This window comes from Amblyomma maculatum, chromosome 1 (genome assembly GCF_055883805.1).
Source record: "Amblyomma maculatum isolate TAMU_Amacu chromosome 1, ASM5588380v1, whole genome shotgun sequence".
Classification (NCBI taxonomy): domain Eukaryota; kingdom Metazoa; phylum Arthropoda; class Arachnida; order Ixodida; family Ixodidae; genus Amblyomma; species Amblyomma maculatum.
The window spans coordinates 443,102,601-443,123,211 of record NC_139344.1 but is presented as its reverse complement, the minus strand read 5'-3'; the positions used below and the strand labels follow the sequence as shown (position 1 = coordinate 443,123,211).

Below are 20,611 nucleotides of genomic sequence, written 5' to 3'. Positions count from 1 at the left end.
AAGAACTCTCTCTAGCCACAGAGTAATTGGACTCCACTGATGGAGTACTGCGCTACTCCTGTGAATAGAGTAAAGGCACTCCTCCGAAAGGAGTAAAACTACACACTGTAGTAGCGTCCTACAACTCTTCCAGGAGGAGTCCAAGGACTCCACTGATAGCAGTGCCTGTACTCCTTGAAGGAGTTTTATTTTACTCCTCCTGATGAAATTTCATGGCCTGTTTTACATATCCTACCATTTTTTAAACCAGTTCCAGCCATGTTTTGTAGTACTCACTTTGGCCATACCTTCCTCTGCAAAATGGTGCACAGTATTTCCACTACACACTATTCAATGGTGAATGAACAAATTGTGCTTCACTGTACAAACTTCAATATTTGCGACCAAATTTTTTTCACACTTCTTGCATCACACACACAACAGTCTGTGATGTGAAATCGGTGCTTCAATAAATAGGGACGCAAAAGCACGCTGATCACAGCTTTTATTTTCTCACATTTGCTGTGCATGCAAGCAATACATTTGGGATGTGCTCTGCGAGGTCTAGGCCTATCAGTGTTTTCGACACCACAGTCTACTTGGCATTAGATGCCCAGAACACTGCTACAAGCCAAGTGATCCTGTGAGCAAAGTTTAAATCAAGTGATCCTGCCGCTCGACCACATTGCAGCTTGCCGAGGCGAGTGAAGCCGCTCAAGATATCCTTGCATTTTCCAGGTGTCTGCATATAGAATAAAAACAATGCAAGGAAGGTTAAAGCAAACTATTATAAGCAACTAAACATACTCCTAATCTCAAGTTTTCGTTTTAACCTACAGCTAATGCAACAAAACAAAACTTGGTGTGAAGGCATGGGGTCGCCACCTAGGTATGCCCTAGCAGTGGCACATCATGACCAAGTGTAGACTTTTCATTCCAAATCATTAAACAAAGCTAGTGATCTAGAAATCCACATACCTCGTTTATTCTGACTGCCAATTTGCTATACCTAAAGTGGGAATACCACTATGCTAGTCCCTCAGAGGCTAAACACAAGCCTGGCCTGCACTGGACCGTTTGTTGCTCGAGAATTGGCTTTTGATGTAGAACACATGCAGCTGCACTGGCGAACCTCCACTCCCTCTGGAGTTTACTGAGGCCGCTTCTGCAGAGTGGCATCCATCTACAACTAAAAAGAGCGCTGCAGAATCTGCATTGGCGTAATGCAAAAGCACGGAATCTGCTGTTGGTTGCTGCTGGTTGCTTAATTCACTTATTGTTCACCCATTTTATTTGGTACTTTCAAATTGTGCACCAATCCCTTCCTATGCCCTTCTTCAGCTAGACTGCCGGTTGGTTGTGTGACGTCACAGCCTCTAGCTCACATTATCCACTTGTTTATTTAGTCTTTGGTACTTTCAAATTGCACAATCCCTTCCTATGCCCTTTTTCAGCTCTATTTCCAGTTGCATGACGTCACACCTTTGATGCCACTTTAATTGACTGCCTTAAATACTTTAGTCTTTGGTACTTTGAAATTGCATGCTAATCCCTTCATATGCCCTTTTTTAGCTCGACTTCAGGTTGTGTGATGTGACATTCTTGAAGTCACCTTAATTCACTCGTTTAATTATTTTAGTATTTGATACATTCAAATGTGGCACCAAGCCATAAGCTAATGAGACCATTTTTGCCTTTACTGTTTCATTTTTCGCCTCTGATTAATTACCTAATTACCTTAATGGCCTAATAATTGCTTGCACACATTACATCATCCTCTATCGATTAACATCACTCATTAACCTTTACAATTTCTCAATCACTCACAACTGCTATGGACACAATTTTGCAAGTTTTGCCTCTAATTAATTGCCTTATTGGCCTAATTATTATTTCGGACACAACACTACATCACCCTCTATCAATTGGACCACTCATTAACCTCTACCACTTCTCAATTACTCACAACTGCTGCAGATAACTTTTACATTTTTTGTCTGTAATTAATTACCTAACTAGCTTATTGCCCTATTTTTCGGCAGCAACATTATGTCAGCCTCTATCGATTGACACCACTCATTAACCTCCCATGTATCTTAATTACTCGCAACTGCTGCGGACACGATTTTACGGGTGCGGTCTACAGACAGAAATCTGTGAACATAGCGAAGTAACGCTTCCGTGTTAATAACTTGAATGATTCCTTGAGTTTAGTTATATTCAGAATCCAGGTGAAGAAGGCTTTTGTGTCAAATATCAGGAAGGTCATAAAGGCACGTTCGGTGTGATGACTGCTCCTGAACCAGGCTAGCTTCAGCGATATAGTGAATAAAATCATGAAGCAGATATTGCAGTTTTTCATGCCTTCCATGACCTATACTGATTTCTGACACAGCCATTGGCATTGAAATTGAAACAGATGATGGGAGAGATTGTATTATTTAGCAGCCATAGCATAAACAAATACTATGTAGTAATCCATGTATAGTCATGCACACTGTTACAAAGACAACACACTAAAAAATCGGGGGCACTTTAAACTCTACCTTAAGTGTATGATGGAGCACATTGGGGCTTCCGTGTGGATTCTCATTCATGTACAGACACTTCAGGCTAAATGCGTAACCCCACAATTTATTCTATTATGTTGTGCATACTCATTAACACAGTTGTAAGCGATAACATTATGTTAGACCACACAAAGATATAGAGACCTGCTTTAACCAAGCCATCTGAACCTGCCTGAGTCACCTGTGGATGCCTGGTTGACTGGATCCAAAGAGCCTTGGATCTAGACTAAGACATGCTACCCCTAGGTCACTCGGGCACATTTAATGGCTTGGTTAAAGCCAGAATTCCTATCTGCCAACTTAGCCGTGTCATGTAGACTCGTGACGTGCACAATCACTGAGCAGTGTCCAGCCATGTCACCAGCCAACCACCACCTGCTAGAGATACGCCCATGATTTTTGCTCAAAATGCCTATATCAGACTTATATCCAGAATAAAGTTATGAATGCTATGGCATTATTATGGTGTCTATACAATTTTAAGGTAATACTGCCACTCAGGCAAGACCATGACAACGTAAATTTTGAAGTGACGCTGCTTTTGTAGTAATGAAATCTATCAAATGACAAATTACATAAGGGAAGCCAGGAGCCAGCGAAACTGGAGAAAGCATAAAGCAACGTTTCCAATTTTTATTCATATTTGTCTTGTTTGTACCTGCTGGCAGCCAGACATGCCAGGATTATTTTATGCTGGCTGCAGCCCTCCAACTAGAAGACAACGGAGAGGTGATATGGAAGTGAGAAATTTATGCACTATTTTTAAACTGACTAAAAGGACAGAGGAGTATCATGCGACATTTCTTTTATCCGAGGGCATCACAGGTGCCCTTAGCTGATCCATGGTGCCCACCTATGGTATCTTTTTCTTTTTCAGCTGTCGCTGCTTATATATGTATAATATGCATGTGGCACTGTTTCCCACCAGGTAACTGACAATTGCAAATTTCTATTTCATAATGAACTCACTGAACTCGGATTCCCTATATATCTTTCATCTGTCAAGTGCATAGCCTCGGCTTATTTTATGGTACCATTTAATGACCTTCTCGAGTGTGACAGCAGATCATAGCCCTCAGTACATGCTCAGGCATGCGCATTCATGCAAACATATCGTCAGTGTGTGAAGCACAATCTGAGTGTATGGTATTTTATTTTTCAATGCAGTGGGAATGAGGACATGCTCTGATAATAGCTCAGATATATTTGAGATGTACCATATGCATGCACTATCATGTTTCACTTCAGTCATCAAAAAGCAATGTTTCTCAAATGGGAGTCACGAATTTAGGAGTCCACAAAACAAATGTTAAAAAAATTGAAAGGTCGTGCAATAGCTTTGACCCAGCTAGACACAGCTTTAAATGGCCAAAAGGGCACAGGTCTACAGCTGATTTTAGTTTCTCAAAGCTCAACATAAAAGGAGTGCGGAAACAGGGAGCATGAGAGAGAGAGAGCATCAATGGGATTTGTCGATGCCAGCATCAGTGATGCTCGAACTTTGGCTCCATTGCTGGATGGGAATGCAGTGCAGTCTTAGGAATCTACCTGGGGAAAAGAGGACACTATGTGGTAGAGCTGACACGAAAGTGTGTCTGTTGCATGCCGTCATCCATGCATAACGTCAATAAGAATGTTTTTAATATGCAAGCGCCTCTACCATAAATAAAAGTTAAGCTGCACACCGCAGGCTTGAATTCTTTATGCAGTTGGGGCTGGTACAAAAGCAGCCAATGGTGTGTCCTGTGCCGTCACTGTGGAGAAACTACTAGCATGACCAACGTGACAGTCTTTGCATGTTGGTGTCCATGCATGATGGCTCACATAGGGAAGATTGGAAACAAATAAAGTGATAGATAGTGCATGCATTGGTCATTTCTCAAATATTGGAGTGTTTTCCAAAACACGCCCTTTTTCCACTTTGCAGAAAAATGAAATGAAGATGTGAAAAATGAGTTCACTCATGATACTGATGTACATGTACGAATTATAGTGCCTCCTGACTAAGCACGGGGAGCTGCAATTCGCGCTAATGCTCGAGAAAGCCCTCAAATAGCAAGCTATGTAAAATAAACCGAGTCTGGACTTCAGAGATGAAACGCATTTAAAAATCAATCGGTTTAATGCCTATAGTATGACGCAAACATCTACACTTTTGAATGCTGAGAAGAGATATGTTGCCCCACATACACAAAAGAAGTAAACAATGGCAATGAAAAGACACACATGATGTCCACCACGAGTGGCAGAAATAAGCACTATCCTTGAAATTGCACGATATGTCGTGTTCAATGAAGCACCGCACATGCTCACCACTTCCATATCACCTCTGTCGTCTGCTAGCTACCCAAGCGCAGCCCGCACTAAATCGTCCTTGTGAGAGTCTGGCATCCAGAAGCATATCGTAGAGAAAAAATGAACGGATTATTCTGGAGCAACCAAAGGTAGCCCCCCCCCCCCCTACACACAGACACACAGAAAAATGCAAGAGCTGGCTCCACGCTCGGGCGCCCCTTAGGCTAATGAGATAACTTAAGTGCAGTGAAAAGGCAGCACGTATGCAAAAACTAACCATAAAAAAGAAGAGTAAGTGTGACAAACGTCTCTTAAACGTAATTTATATTCATTATTTTACCTGTTTTTGCTGTGCTTTTGGTCATTTATTTTTAATGTGACAGTATAGAAGGCCCCATTCTCCCCAAAATCTTGCATTATTGTTGGTTGGTTGGTTTGTGGGGTTTAACGTCCCAAAGCAACTCAGGCTATGAGAGACGCCGTAGTGGAGGACTCCGGAAATTTCGACCACCTGGGGTTCTTTAACGTGCACTGACATCGCACAGCACACGGGCGCTTTTGCTTTTCGCCGCCATCGAAAAGCGGCCGCCGAGGCCGGGATTCGATCCCGCATCCTTGGGAACAGTAGTCGAGCGCCGTAACCACTGCGCCACCCCGGCGGTGACAATGTCGTAAGCAAATAGTCATAAGCAGGGTTCTAGCATTTGGTAATAAGCAGGTGACATTTTTGTGGGTCAGGCATTGATTTTTGGTGTTAGTTTGTGTTGCACCATGAGGCCGCATGAGATGCCGAATTGCTAGGAGCTCCTTACGATTGAAGGGTGAGATGGCAATCAAGCCCCTCCGAGTCGCACTTTTTGAAATAAATGAATCACTGATGAAGCAACTAGCAGCATACCGTTAAAGGCAGACTTTAGGTATCCCTGCAGGTTTTAAAATTAGGATTAATTTTTTTCCAAGATTTCTTAACACCTGCTTTCCTTCCGGACTTGGTTTCCATTTGTAGCACCGCGTCGATTTAAGGTGGTCTCAGTTCCTGCAAGGGTGGAAAAATGAGCTAGCTGGTAGTTCATCTCGGGGAAAAAAAAACAGCGCACTCTTGAGACAAGGACAAAGCGCTGTGTTGTCATCTCTTTCTTTGTCGATGTCTTAGGAGTGCGGTTTATTTTTTTCCCAAGCTCTCTGTTCTTACTGAGATTTTCATTCCACCCCAGATGCATTACCTACAGCAATGAAGATGAATTTGTTTATGCATTATCGCCAACTTTTGTTTTTATTTTTTTAAACCTAATTTAACAGCTGCCACATGTGTGTGTATTCAATATGTCAGACTAAAGAGAAAATCCTCGACAGCTTGGTACCAGTGAGTACTTATGGAAGTTGTTGGTACTGGTTTCACTATTTTGTAGCTCTGAAGTAGAGCCCACCTATATTGGCCTCAGCTATAACAAATGCTTATTGTGAACGAGGGTGGAGCTACTGTCAAAATATGTGTTTATAGCCTTGATTTTGAGACAAAAAGAACTACTGAGGTCACCCTGCTTTTTTATAACGAACAACAATGCACCATAACGTCACCCTACAATCAAAACATGCATGAAGATCAGAGTACATCCTAACTCCCATTATCATCCTCAAAGAAAGTGTCGAGCATGTAAAAAACAGTGCAAGAAACTATAAATCAGAAGCACGAGTAAAGTTAACCACTTCCCGAGCACATGCTTACAGGCTACAAGGTCAATCAGTCGGTCCGTCAGCGTGCCGGCTAGGCAAAACTTCTGAAGTGTGAGCAGAATCGGGGTAGCAGCAGCTTCACTCATGCTATTCTACGCTGGCAGTGATCAACCACTAACAGGGCTTTGAGAAGTTTGAATACGAGCCACGAAGTATGCTTCGTTAGCCGAACTGGTCACATGACAATGTGTCACCTGCCCAACTGACCCTGCACCGTCTCCATTACTGGAGCGTGCAGATAGCACACAGAGCAAATAATCTGCACCTCTCCTTTGTAGGTAAAGCAGTGCACACTCATCAATTGAAACTAGACAGCAGCCGATGGTGTTATGCTAAAGAGCCACTTCCTACCAGGCTTGTTGGTATGTGTGCAGAAAGGATGCTTCAAAAGTAGAGCAACGGCGACTGGGTATCAGTTTATTTAAAGCTCGATGTGCAGCTAGAATGCTTTAAACAAAACCTATGCGTACAATTGATGTTCTGCATGCACATGTGCTTGGTTAGCCTTTAACTGTTGAGGGTTGATGACAAAAACGCCGACCCACCTTACCACCAGCTGTCGTGAACACCTCAACTGCTTTATTATTGCATTCCTAAAGCGGCACACCCACAACCAACGACTGCATCAGGCACCTGAATGCTTGGATATCTGACTTTATTCGTATTTAACAGTAAACAAAAAGACAATGTGAAGGTGTATGTATCTATAGATAGCTCTGTTGCTGACTTTCAGTGGTCATTTTAAATAATGTGTAAAGGCCAGCACTTTTCCACGTGCGTATGTCCATAAAATTTAGTAAGGGTTACATTTTTCATTCAGAACTGATACTGGTGTCTTTCTAATGCACTGTTAATGTGTGGTAAAAACTGCAGATTCATTTCTTACAAAATTAAAGCAGTCATGTGATTTATCTCCCAGCAGATGGCTGCGGTTTCACCCCCAGAGCACATATATGGCAATTTTGCAGTGATCTTAACCGGAGGTGTAAGGAAATAGCATCACGAAAAGGCAAGCAATTAGCTGAAAGAGCATAAACAAGACCACTGTAAAGGTAAATTGCTTTACGTTGCTAGTGGGGACGCAATAAGTATGCTTATTACGGTTGCCTGTGCATAGTGTCACTTTCCCTAGTAGCCTGAAATAACAGACGGATGCATTGCTACAGGCAGACAACAGATATCTTTCAGCAGGGTGGCAAGAAGGGAGAGGTAGACTGCAGACTATCTTTGCATAGTGCAGTCTCGCACTTGGCCGAGTGTAAATAATACTGAGAAAGGGCAACCCTTTTATGCAATACATTTTCTCAAAAAGCCTAAACGACCTGATCATCCATACCAAGGAAATATAGAGTGCCTTTTACACTCGACTAAGGGCTGCATTTATGAGCCACTTCTTGTAAATTTGGAACCTGTTATCTGGAAGGAAATGAAATCTGCATAGTAGAGTGGCACCGCATACACCCCGAGGTACTGCCCCTGCCTGTTGCCATCACTATCATCGTCTACCTCTGTGGCATATAAAGAACAATTCAGACACATCTGCACTTTGCGCATGGCAGCAGTCAACCACGTAATGACACCATGAGGTTAGCTTGGAGTGTCACTTTAGCCTGTCTGTTTGCGTATTTTCAAATCTTTGCCTGTGATGTCCCCAGATGCTCTTGTTGTTCAAAGGTTCAAATATATGGGTATTTGGGATGCAGAGCCTGTAATTGATTACTTCATATACCACGGAGATGAGGAGCCAGGTTTTAGTACTGCAGACAACAATAGCAAGTAACAAGAATAAGAGCTGGGGCGGCCCTTACCCCACCGGTAACATGCCGATCGGAATCTCAAGAAGACATCGGACCCGCCACATGCCCGAAGTGTTCCACATCAGCTGCAGAAGTGGATGTTCTCCACCTGCTGTGCACTTGTGCACGGACCATCAAGGACAGATTCTGCAGGAAGTAGGACTAACTGCAACAAGGAAAGAGGACTTCTCCAAATGGCTCACCGACAACGATAAGAGCAAGAGCCTTCTTCGGTTACTTATGGAAAAAAATTTAGATGGGTTTTTATATTATGCCTTATGGCGAGCTTCTGGAATTAAAAAAAAACCTAAATGTATCTGCAACTAGCCAGATATAGCATCATACTGTATTGCACAGCTGATTCCACCGAATATATTTGCAAAATTGACTGATAATTGCTACTTTCATGCAAGATCCACACACTGCCAAAATAATGAAAAAAAAAGAAGTTATATCTAGCAGAGTGTAAAAATTTTAGGACTGCCACCACTTCCTTTTTTGCACGGTGCTTGCCATACCAAATTCAGTAAGCACCCTGACCCTGTCAAGCTAACGTCTAAGCTCTCTGGAGTGCTTATGTTCTTTTGACCGAGTCATTGGTTGTGGATAAGCCGCTGTAGCAACGCAATAATATAGTAATCGAGGTGTTCACAACAGCTGGTAGTAGGTAGGCTGGCATTCTTGTCATCGATCCTGAATAGTGAAAGATACTACGGCAATGCTACCAAGCACATGTGCATGCAGAACATACATTATACATGTAATCTTTGTGTAATGCACTCCGCCAGCCCAACGACCTTTAAGAAAGGTGATATCGGATCGCTGTTACTTGAAACACAAAGCAACCTTTCCGCTCAATTACGTCTGCACAGACTAATAACACACTGCTCTACCTACATAAGAAAGGTGCAGACTATTTGCTATGTACTACCTACACTCTGCAGTAGTGGAGAAGGCAGAGATCCAACTAAGAAGGTGATGCATTGCAATGTGACCAGTTGGACCAACACAGCATACTGCGTGACAAGTATCCAAACTAATTAAAACCCTGTCAGTGGTTCATTTCCTGGCAGTGTAGAGCAGCTGCTGCTACCCTAATTCTGCTCACATATCAGCCCTTACACACATACTGAGTGGCTGACCTCATAGCCTGTGGGCATGTGATCGGGCGGCAGTGAACTTCACTAGCAATGCCTACCGCCTTATTGTTTTTACATACTAGACACTTTCTTTGAGAGCGATAACGGAAGGTAGGATATGCTCTGATGTTCATGCATGTTTTGACAGCGGGATGACTTTACGGTGCATTGTTGTTCAATATAACAAAGCAGGGCAACCTCGGCCGTTCTTTTCACCTAAAACACAGGGCTATAGACATAAGAAAAAAAAAATAATACCACAACATTAAGTGATAAGACCAGAGGAATGACAAAGTGACAAAGAGGCATGCCCTTCATTACTGTAGGTCATGCATCTGAGGTGAAATGAAAAAGCTCAGTAAGAACAGAGCTTGAAAAAAAATAACACCGCATTTTTGAGACATGAACAAAAAAATGACAACACAGCACTTTTTCGAGTGTGCCATCATTTTTTCCTTTCCGAATATGAACCAGCAACTAGCCCGTTCTTCCACCCTTGCGAGAAATGAGACTACCTTAAATCCACACGATTATAAATAAAAACCAAATCCGGAAGTAAAACAGGTGCTAAAAACAGCCCTCGGATAAATAAATTAAAATTAAGACCTGGAGGGATACTTAAAGTCTACCTTTAAGGGTATAATGTGGTAGTGTGACTGTCTCCAGTCTGCATTTCTACAAGGTGACCCTCATTTTCCTACCTGCATACTGCTATTCGCTTCGTCACTGATCCATTCATCTCAAACATTCATTAGCATACAGTGATAAGCTACCACATTATCTGAAAGACAACCTGACATAGATATATATATATATATATATATATATATATATATATATATATATATATATACCTGTTTTAACAACAATGTACAAAAGTGCGACTCGGAAGGGCCCATCTCACCCTTCAATCGTAAGGAGCTCCAGGCAATTCGGCATCTCATGCGGCCTCATGATGTCACACAAACTAACACCAAAAATCAATGCCTGACCCACAAAAATGTCACCTGCTTATTACCAAATGCTAGAACCCTGCTCATGACTTTTTGCTCACGACGTTGCCAACAACAATGCAAGATTTTGGGGAAACGGGGCCTTCAATGCTGTCACATTAAAAATAAATGACCAAAAACACAGCAAACACAGGTAAAATAATGAACATAAATTACGTTTAAGAGACATTTGTCACACTTACTCTTTTTTATCGTTAGTTTCCACATACGCGCCGCCTTGTCACTGGGCTTAAGTTATTAGCCTAAGGGGCACCCGAGCGTGGAGCCAGCTCTTACATTTTTCTGTATGTATGGGGGGGGGGTTCATTTTTTCTCTGATGATATGCCGCTGGATGCCACACTCTCACAAGGACGATTTAGTGTGGGTTGCGCTTGGGCAGCTAGCAGACGACAGGTTATATGGAAGTGGTGAGCATATGCGGTACTTCAGTGAACACGACATTTTGTACAATCTCAAGGATAGTGCTTATTTCCGCCAGTCGTGGTGGACATCTTGTGTGTCTTTCCATTGCAATTGCTTACTTATTTTGTGTATGTGGGGCAACATATCTCTTCTCACCATTTACAAGTGCAGATGATTGCACCGTACTATGCTCATTAAATCGATTTATTTGCAAAATACGTTTCATCTCTCAAGTCCGTACTCAGCTTATTTTACTTGACTTGCTGTTTGAGGACCTTCTCGAGCATTGCCGTGGGTTGCAGCTCCCAGTACGTACTCGAGAAGGCACATTAATAAGTGCATGTACCGTGTTTGCCAAAAGTAACCAGGCTGCATGTTTTGCTTCTTGCTTGTATTCTGAAGCTAACATGGATCCCCTGAGGATCATAACTTTTTGGTAAGTGAATACAGGAGCTCTCATTTATTTTGCACCAATTTACAGCATCAGAAGTTTTATGAATTCTCTGCTAACCAACTGAGAAGCGGCACACGCCGCCTGGTTACTTCTGGCAAAGACAGTACATCAGTATCATGAGTGCATTAATTTTTCACGTCTTCATTTCATTTTTCTGCACAGTGAAAAAAGGAAGTGTTTTAGAAAACACTCAGAAATATTTGAGAAATGCCAAATGCATGCGCTATCTATCACCTTATTTTTTCCCAATCTTCCCTGTGTGAGCCATCATGCATGGAAAACAGCATGCAAGGCCGTACTGCCACGCTGGTCATGCTAGCAGTTGTTCCCCACAGTGAAGGCACAGCACACACCATTGGCTGCTTTTGTACCAGCCGCAATTGCATAATGAATACAAATCAGAGGTGTGCTGCTAAAGTTTTATTAAAGTAGAGGCGCTTTCATATTAAAAAACATTATTATTACTGCGGACAGGAAACCATGCACGGTGGAGCGTCGTCTGAAATGCAGGCTGCAATATCAAAGGACTCATCTTTTTTTTCTTTGCAGGGAGGGGGGGGGGGGGGGGGAGTTGATTGACTCAGTGGCCGAGCCTCGGACGAAAGTGCTTGATGAAGATGCTACTGCACAAAAGCAATATAGAATAAGGCATGTTTTCTTCAGCATAAGGCATGGTCACAGTCAGCTTATCAGCTTTAGCTTATCGACGCATGATTTTTTGCATTACACTGGCGACGACGCCAGCACGACACCGACGGAACTGATCAACGGAAGGTCGTCGAGAGGTACCGCTTTGTTCAAAAGTTTTGTCTGCTCCTTTAATGTTGCAAGGTATGCTCTCGCCTCAAGGTAATGCTTGCTTACTCTTAGTTTTTGGACCGAAAGAGCAACGGCAATACCTCAGCAATCAGGAACATAATGCTAACCCCTCCCCACTTTCGTGGCGTGGGTACACGGCGGAAAGAAACGGACAAGTACCCTTTTATATGCGTGAGCGCTTGTTGCTAAAACAAGCTAAATCTCATAGCATAAGAATAATATGCTTCTGATTGTATTCTGAATTATACAGCATGAGCCCGTCCATTTCAGCCTCCTCGGCAATCTCTAGACGAAGCCCAAAACAAGTTCGAGGATCACTAAAGTCGCATATTATAGTAAAGGCTTTTCAAAGAAAAGAGAGTATGCGAATAAAATATTTTTGCTGAAAAAAAAAACTGTGACCACCATCCAAGCATGAATGCAAAAGTGCAGCCTACATAGCCTACATCGCGAATAGCAGATGACATGGGAATGATCTCATGACGTCAGCGGCCAATGGTTGCCAGACCAGAAAGCCAATTTCAATAATAATAAAAATAATTTTTAATACTATCTGCTGCACCGAATGAGCTCAAATTTCGAGGATTTATAATTTAACGTGTGAGGAGTGAAAAGCAATAACTAGTTTATGCTCAGTTTTTAGCTGTCGTGGCCACCTTGATCAATCAAGTGAAACGTTATAGTGCGTGCATGCGTTACATCTTAAAATATTTCTGAGCAATTACCAAAGTATGTCCTTTCCACTGCGCTAGAAAAGTAAATACCGAACACTCAGACCGTGTGTCGCATGCTGACGATATACTTGCATGAATGCGCATGCCTGAGTGCACAGGGAATTGAGGTCTGCTCTCACGCTCGAGAAGGTCCTTGAACAATGCTGTAAAATAAGTTGATGCTAGAACTTGACAGATCAAATATAATTTGCAAATCCGAACTCATTAAGCTTGATATGGAACGAACATCTGATCTTGTAAATTATGTGATGGGAGACAATGTCACACACATACAAAATATGTATGCGGCGACAGTTAAAAATGTAATAGATGACCACTGCAGATCAGCTGAAACGAGCACCTGCCTGCACATTATTAAAGACATCCTAAAAACAGAAAATTTCACCCGAAGCTCTGCGGTCCTAGTCAATAAAAACAGCCGCAGACATTCCTCACCTCCCCATCACCTCTCAGTTGTTTGCTAGTTGGATGCGAGCAGCCAACATAAAATCATCCTGGCAAGTCTAGCAGCCAGCAGGTAGCCCAGAACTGTCCACCTGGAGAAAGACTAACGCCAAAGCAACCCTAGTAAACAAATGGCTGGGCTGTACTCACGCGACCTGCGGACAGTGGATAATCTAAGAGGCCCACTGATATACACGATGACAGTCAAGGAAAAAATACGTATCATCAAATATAAAGCAAAGTCAACTAGTGTATTACAAAAAAAAACAGCATTGAAGAACTGTGATTGAGTCCCCTTGAGTACAATTACATGTTTGGGAATAGAACAGATACAGTGACTTATAAACAAGAATTACTGATTCTCATGTGCTGCCAAGCAGAAGCACACCTGCTGGAAGGGCACAAGATAAATCAGTTCACTAATTATTACCATTACTTGACCACACAAGACAATGATAACAAAATTATTAAACCAAGCATTGGCTGGAAGGAAGTGCTTGAGAACTCTACACTCAATCAGTGTCACATGCTGCATGGCAGCAATAGCAATAAATCAGTTGTCAAAATAAAGTAGTGATCCATTTTATTCAATTACTTACACAGATCATTCTCTCAAGGATAAATAAGGAGTGCAACAATTAACACACATAGCATGGAAGGTAATAGTAGGCCTGTAGAAACTGCACTTAGCCACAAAGTGATTGGTCAAGAGGCTAAACATGGGTTGAATAGCATGCCCACATCTGCTACACTGTTCTTTAAGGATGTTACTCCACATTAGCACACTTCAGATGAACAGACAGCATGAGTAAACAAACGGCCTTGCTCATATTTTATGTTCTGAAGACTGTCCTATACAGCAAACAATTGAAGAAATGCAATATAGACACTGGCCAAACACACCCATTTATGGATCGTTTATTTCTCACTTTCTGATGTGAATGCTTTTTCAATCTGTAAAATGGACAGTTATCAACATGCATTGCTTAGAGCTTCAGCATGGCTACGGACCTACAAGGCTGCCGCGATACCTCAAGCGACAAGATTCTGAATTAGAGGGACGTCACTGAACTGCGCACTACAGAAAAGCAACTGGAGTGGCTGAGGCTTCAGAGGGCATAATCATACATTCTTACCGGGATGAAGACCAAATCAAAGATGCTTCCCGCTATCTCACCAAAAAGCAACCAAAAAGAATTTACAAATTGTTGCCTCTGTTAGTGACAGCCTGTTCATAACAGGGGGTGAGATAAGGGCTGCCCTGAGCCTTAATGTGTCAGATAAATTTATTAGGCAAAGGCGTGGCAAAGCAGGATTCAGATAGGATGGCTACACAAAAGCCATAACTATAATGCAGTACTGGGTGGGCCTGTACTGGGTGGGCCTAGAAACAAAAAAGAGTGCTGCCTAGTTGCTAAAAAGTAAATGATTATACTTTTGTCCTTTGACCTGTGGCTTGCTTTCTTATATACCATGTTTGTTTTGCTGCCAAGGCTCTAACTTTCATTAAATACTGCTATTTGAAGGTATGATCCCCTTTATGTCAATGGCCTCAGGCCAAGCACTCAAAAATCCTTAAACATGTGAAGGGGGGGGGGGGGGTTACCATAAAGACAGCCTCTCACCTCTTCCCTGCATTGATGGTCAGCTGAGCTCCCAAGGTTATTTTGTAATCATTGCCACCAGCTCCTTTCTCACCTGCTAGAAGGACTTTGCAAGGATAGAAAAAGTTGTCGTGCTAGTGGTGTTGATTCATGATTGACAGTGCTTAATTAACCACACGTACAGAGTAAACACATAAAAGACGAATACAGGCTCTGAACTTTAACCTTATTCTGGAACCACCGATACTCTGCTTATATACCAATAAAGGTACCAACTAGTGGTGATTTTCGACACTCGTGACAAATAAAAACAAAAAGAAGTACCGTAAGAGCAAACCCGAACAAGGGGAGAACAAAATAGGCAAATCATTTTTTAAGCCGCCAACACGTGGAACAACGGACTAATAACAGCAAAAAAAAAATGAAATGGTAGCAGAAAATGGGTAAAAGAGGTAAGCTAACAATTAACACAGCAAAACGCATGAAATGAAGTACACTAAAACTGAAAGAAAAGGTGCATGACAAGAAAGATGAAGCTGTGTGTGACCCGGGGTGAGGCCTCGTCAGGAAGAATGCCATCAGCTTCTTCCTTTTGCCTCTTCCCGTGGGCATGTTCTGTGTACATGTTTCATGTCCGAATAAACTTATTATTATTATGATGAGCACTAAATAGCTAAAACAAAGCAAATGAAGGAAACGCTCATGAGCAACAAGGGTGAAGTCCACAATTACATTGCGAAAGGATGAAGATGAGGTGCATAAAACGAAACAATAAAGATAAAATGTCAAGAAATGAATTCAACAAATGTTATAAAGCTAAAACCAGGCTAGATTAGAGAAGTCCATAAAGAAAGGCAATCTTTTTTTCCAAGAGTGAAATGGAGGGGTTGCTAACGATATCATCCTTGAGCCTCAAAATCTTGGCAGCTTTAACTATTTCATGTGTCAGCTTATACCGATGTGTTTTTAACACAGTTTTTTTTTTTCGAAGATTGGGTGGCATGGCTTCTTTGAGTCACTTCCTGCAGTGGACGGGCAGATTCCTGGGGGATATACCTGATAAGTCATTTTAATGCTCCATTAGCCTTCATCGGCCAGTTTGGTCCACGTATAGCTTACGGCAAGTGAAAGGCTTAGAGTGAGCGCCTTCCGCACGTGCCGTAAGGTATAAGGTAAGGACAAACAAGCCGATGCATCAATGAAAGGCTAATGGAGCATTAAAATGACTTATCAAGTATATCCCCCAGGAATCTGCCCGTCCACTGCAGGAACTGACTCAAAGAAGCCATGCCACTCATTCTTTGAAAAAAAAAAATCTGTTAAAAACACATTGGTAAAGCTGACACATGAAATAGTCGAAGCTGCCAAGATTTTGAGGCTCAAGGATGATTGTGTTAGCACCCCCTCCATTTCACTCTTGGAAAGAGATTGCCTTTCTTTATGGACTTCTCTAATCTAGCCTGGTTTTAGCTTTGTTACATTTGTTGAATTCATTTCCTGACATTTTATCTTTCTTGTTTGGTTTTATGCACCTCAGCTTCATCCTTTCGCTATGTTAATTGTTGACTTCACCCTTGTTGATCATGCGCGTTTCGTTCATTTGCTTTGGTTTAGCTATTTAGTACTGCTTGTGTTCTGCATTTGGCAATGTCAATTGTTGGCTTCATTTTTGTTGTTCATGACGTTTTTTTTTCAGTTTTAGTGCACTTCATCTTATGCGTTTTGCTGTGCTAATTGTTAGCTTTACCTCTGCTACCCATTTTCTGCTCCCCTTCCACATTTGTATTTTTTTTGTTCTTATTAGTCCACTTTCCATGTGTTGGCGGCTTAAAAGATAACTTGCCTATTTCGTTCTCTCCTCGTTCGGGTTTGCCCTTTCGGTACTTCTTTTGGTTTTTATTTGTCACATTAGTTTTTGTTGCCACAAGTGTCAAAAATCGCCACTTGTATGTGCCTTTATGGGTATATAAGCAGAGTATTAGTGGTTACAGAATAAAATTGCAGTTCAGCACCTGTGTTGGTCATTTATGTGTTCTTTACTCTGGCCGTGTGGTTAAGCGCTGTTAATCATGGCTTACAAGAATGGGCATTTTCTGCCGCAGCATTCTTTCCCTATCCTCATGGCGCACATTGTGAAAGTGCACCTTGAAAAGCTTTGTAGCCCATTACACTGGATTGGCTTCCTAAGGTCGCTGATTTGAAAGCCACTGAAAACACTTCAGCCATTAAAAGGCAATTTGCAAAAAGTGGTCCTGCACATTGCAAATTCTGATGAGTTATGGAAGGCCATCAAAAGTGTGTGGAAAGAGCTGAAGCAGATGCAACACTGTCGTGCCAGTGCTCTATGACTCCTTGCCATGCCAATTCTGCTGTCATAGAGCTCGGCGATGACTTCCTCAGCTACTCAACTTCCTGTGTGCACTCAACATTGGTCCCCACCCTCATTTTCTTTTGTGTGTGTGTGTGTGTTTCAACAAGCACGCAGAAGGTCACTGAAATGTTTCCAGATTTTTTTTTTGCGATGTAAGACATTTTGCATTATTTTGCACAGCAACAAAAGATATTCTTTATGACTCGAGAATTCGTGAGCCATTCTTAGCAGCTTCTCTTTCTTATGAGCATGACCTAAATAGCAACTTTATTTTTTTGAGGTTTCAAAGTGGCTTTATAACAGCATGTCCATGCTGCAGCTATAAAAAAAGTATGCGTACTGTTTATAAGTGACTTTTCTGCAGAAGAAAAAAAGTATGCCAGGAAGTGAAAAATGAACAATTCATTTTCTTCGGATTAACTCACGATTACTTCCTTGATTGGCTGCTACACACGACACTAATCTTCAGAACATAAAGTGCAAGCAAACACATTCGCATACTCAAGCTGCTTGCCCATCTGAAGTGCCCTAATATGCAATGACGTCCTTAGAGAGAACAGCCTAGGAGACCATGGCAACAGCTGACCGCACTTTGTGGGCATGTGCTTAGCCTAAGGCCGCGGTTCCTCCACTTGTACAGCATAGGTAGGCAAATAAAGCATTTATCACCATTAATCATTGTAGTGCCTTTTGAGAATCATGTGACGGAAGAACACACTTACGAGCTTAATGCTGTTCACGGGCGCCTTTAGCAACCAAGCAAGCATCCACCCTGAGCAAGCCGCTGTCTTCCAGGAGAACATTTTCAAAAACGTCTATGTCAGTGTAGTACACCTGGAAGTGCAAGGAACAAAACTGTAATGCCTCACTCACCGGACGTAAACGTGACTGCCGATGCATATTTGTGAAGATAAAAAATGGAAGTTATTAAAGTATGTATGCACAAGAACACATACTTCTGTTTCTACGGAAGAAAATTAGCGGTTACAGCACTGCCAAAACAAATAGCGCCTACGCGCCTCCTATGTTCGAACAAGCGACAATGCCACTGCTCCCAGTACAAGAAAATAGCGCTTGGTAAAACTGAGGCTTCAAAATATGTGCTAATGAACAGAAGTATACACGCTTTTGCGCGTATTTTAAACTTGCAGTTCCGGAAAAAAAAAAAAGAAGCGAACCTTACCTGAATGACTCCGGAGACCGTTGATGCCATTGGCGAGCGAGCATTGAAAGCAAGTTGCAAGTCATATCCTGTTTGCGCGCTGCAAATGGTGAACACTGCGAAGGCTTGAGGCTTGCGATGCATTTCATAATGATATAACAGGGTAGTTTAAGAGGTCAAGCCGGCGGTAATAAAGGATTGCTAAGCGAAATACGATGTAACTGACAGGCCGCAAGAACAAACAACGCACAGCTAACGCAGCGCTTGAACTGAACAAGGAAAGCAACAGTTGCGCAAAGCAAAAAAAAAAAAAAAAGAAGAGGGAGCGTGAGTTTGATAACTATCAAGTATTTGTAAATGCATAAATTATATTCAAATAATAAAGTTCATTTGTGAAGTTAGATGGTTGTAGGTTATTCATTTCTTCAGGTGACTTTAGTTTGAGCAGTTGACAGTTTCGTAGTTGAAAACAGGAGCAGACGACACGCCTGGAAGCCTTTACCCTTGATAGCTGATTACTACTATTTAATGCGGTATCACGTAGACAGGAGGAAAAAATGAAAAAGAAGCCTGCTTCAATGTCCAATACGGACACTTGTGCTGCCCGAGCAACAATCGAAACATGTGTGGTACGGAAAGTTATAATTTCTTTATCGCAGGAGTAAAACAACCTTTAATGCTATCTGAATCTGCAGGAGTAGAATGTTCACTTTACTCATTTTTCCTTGGAAGATTGAAAGGCCATTTTACTCTTCCTCGCATATGGCAGGAGTAAAGTGAGATCTGCAGGAGTAATTAGGCTGTTTGACTCTTGAAATAAGAGTTCTAGTTCTTAGAGTGTAATAATCGGCAATCACACTTAAATCACCGTCGATTTTTCTGATAGCATCTTAGTAGTGCTTCATCTTTTCTATAAAATTCTTTCTTTCCCTAACGTACAGCGCCCATCGCTAGCGTCATGGAATTTGGTACATTACGCAGTGGGACCAGTTTTGAGAACCAATGGCTTTCTGGAGAGCAGGAGGCTTGTGCGAGTGGCTGGTGGATTGTGGGTTGCTCGCTGACCCTTGTCCCAAGGATTTGCTTGCTAAGCTTTTGCTGAAGGCCATGTAGTTTCTGCTGAGAATGTCATGCACTGCTTTTCAAAATACGTCTTTAACACAAGCTTTTATGCAAACGCTGGTGCACGCTGACGACTCACCTCCGCTGTCTACAACGGAGATGTTGCGTCGTTTGTAGGCGAATTTGGGGGTTTAAATAGCGCGCCTTAATCACTTTCAGAACACAACGCAGAGCTGCGATTAGCAAGATGCGCAACGCCGGAGCAGCATAGCCAGCTTCCCCGAACTTCGGAATGTCGTCACGCGATACCGTGGACAATCACAAGCGCGGCGCGACCCACAGTGAGCCCCATGGCGCCGGCAGCGCATGGCTGCTAAAAAAAGGCTATTTCTACTTTTGACTACTTAATTTCAATCTGATATTTCAGTTACCGTAAACGGTAGGTTTCTTCTGAAAGCTAGATTTGTTTTGGTTTGTGGGGTTTAACGTTCCAAAGGCAACTAAGCCTATGAGAGACGCCGTACTGGAGGACTCTGAAAATTTCAACCACCCAGGGCTTCTGAAAGCTAGATTTTTGCAAAAACCAAAACAAAAATTTGTCGATGCTTAAGGGACGCTGCAGTAATTTCTAGCCTCTGAAAAAATGCAAAAATTGTTTCAATTCCACCTACGATGCCTTCAAACCTGTCCATTAGGTGGCCACAACATGAACATTATCATGACGTCAAGGCGTGATGTTTTACGAAATTAGCCAATGAGATAGTTAAAAGCACGTCAAAATGGTTTGCCTTGCTTTTCCTTAACAAAAGCCCATGCGACACGTTTGCTTGCAGAGCATTCATTTCTAAAGAATTTAGTAGCGCTAAGATTTGTAATAAAATGCGCCTGCTTTATTTTAATAAACGTTTGACGGAGCTCGCAATATTGCTGCGAACCACTGAAGGCTTTATTTGTTGTTTTCAAAAGCCTCTCGCACGCCACCTTATCACAGACACTGTAACGCACGCAATGATATTGCTCATGCAAGACGCG

General features: G+C 42.1%; 1 long non-coding RNA gene across 1 annotated transcript; it reads right to left on the bottom strand.

Annotated features, from left to right (window-relative positions):
- Positions 1–518: 518 nt before the first annotated feature.
- On the bottom strand, positions 519–18,790 carry LOC146209589 (uncharacterized). Its single transcript, XR_014703456.1, has 3 exons — positions 18,539–18,790; positions 18,078–18,189; positions 519–721 (listed from the first exon to the last, which is right to left on the bottom strand). It is a non-coding gene; the product is annotated as an uncharacterized LOC146209589 (long non-coding RNA).
- Between the last annotated feature and the right edge of the window lie 1,821 nt (positions 18,791–20,611).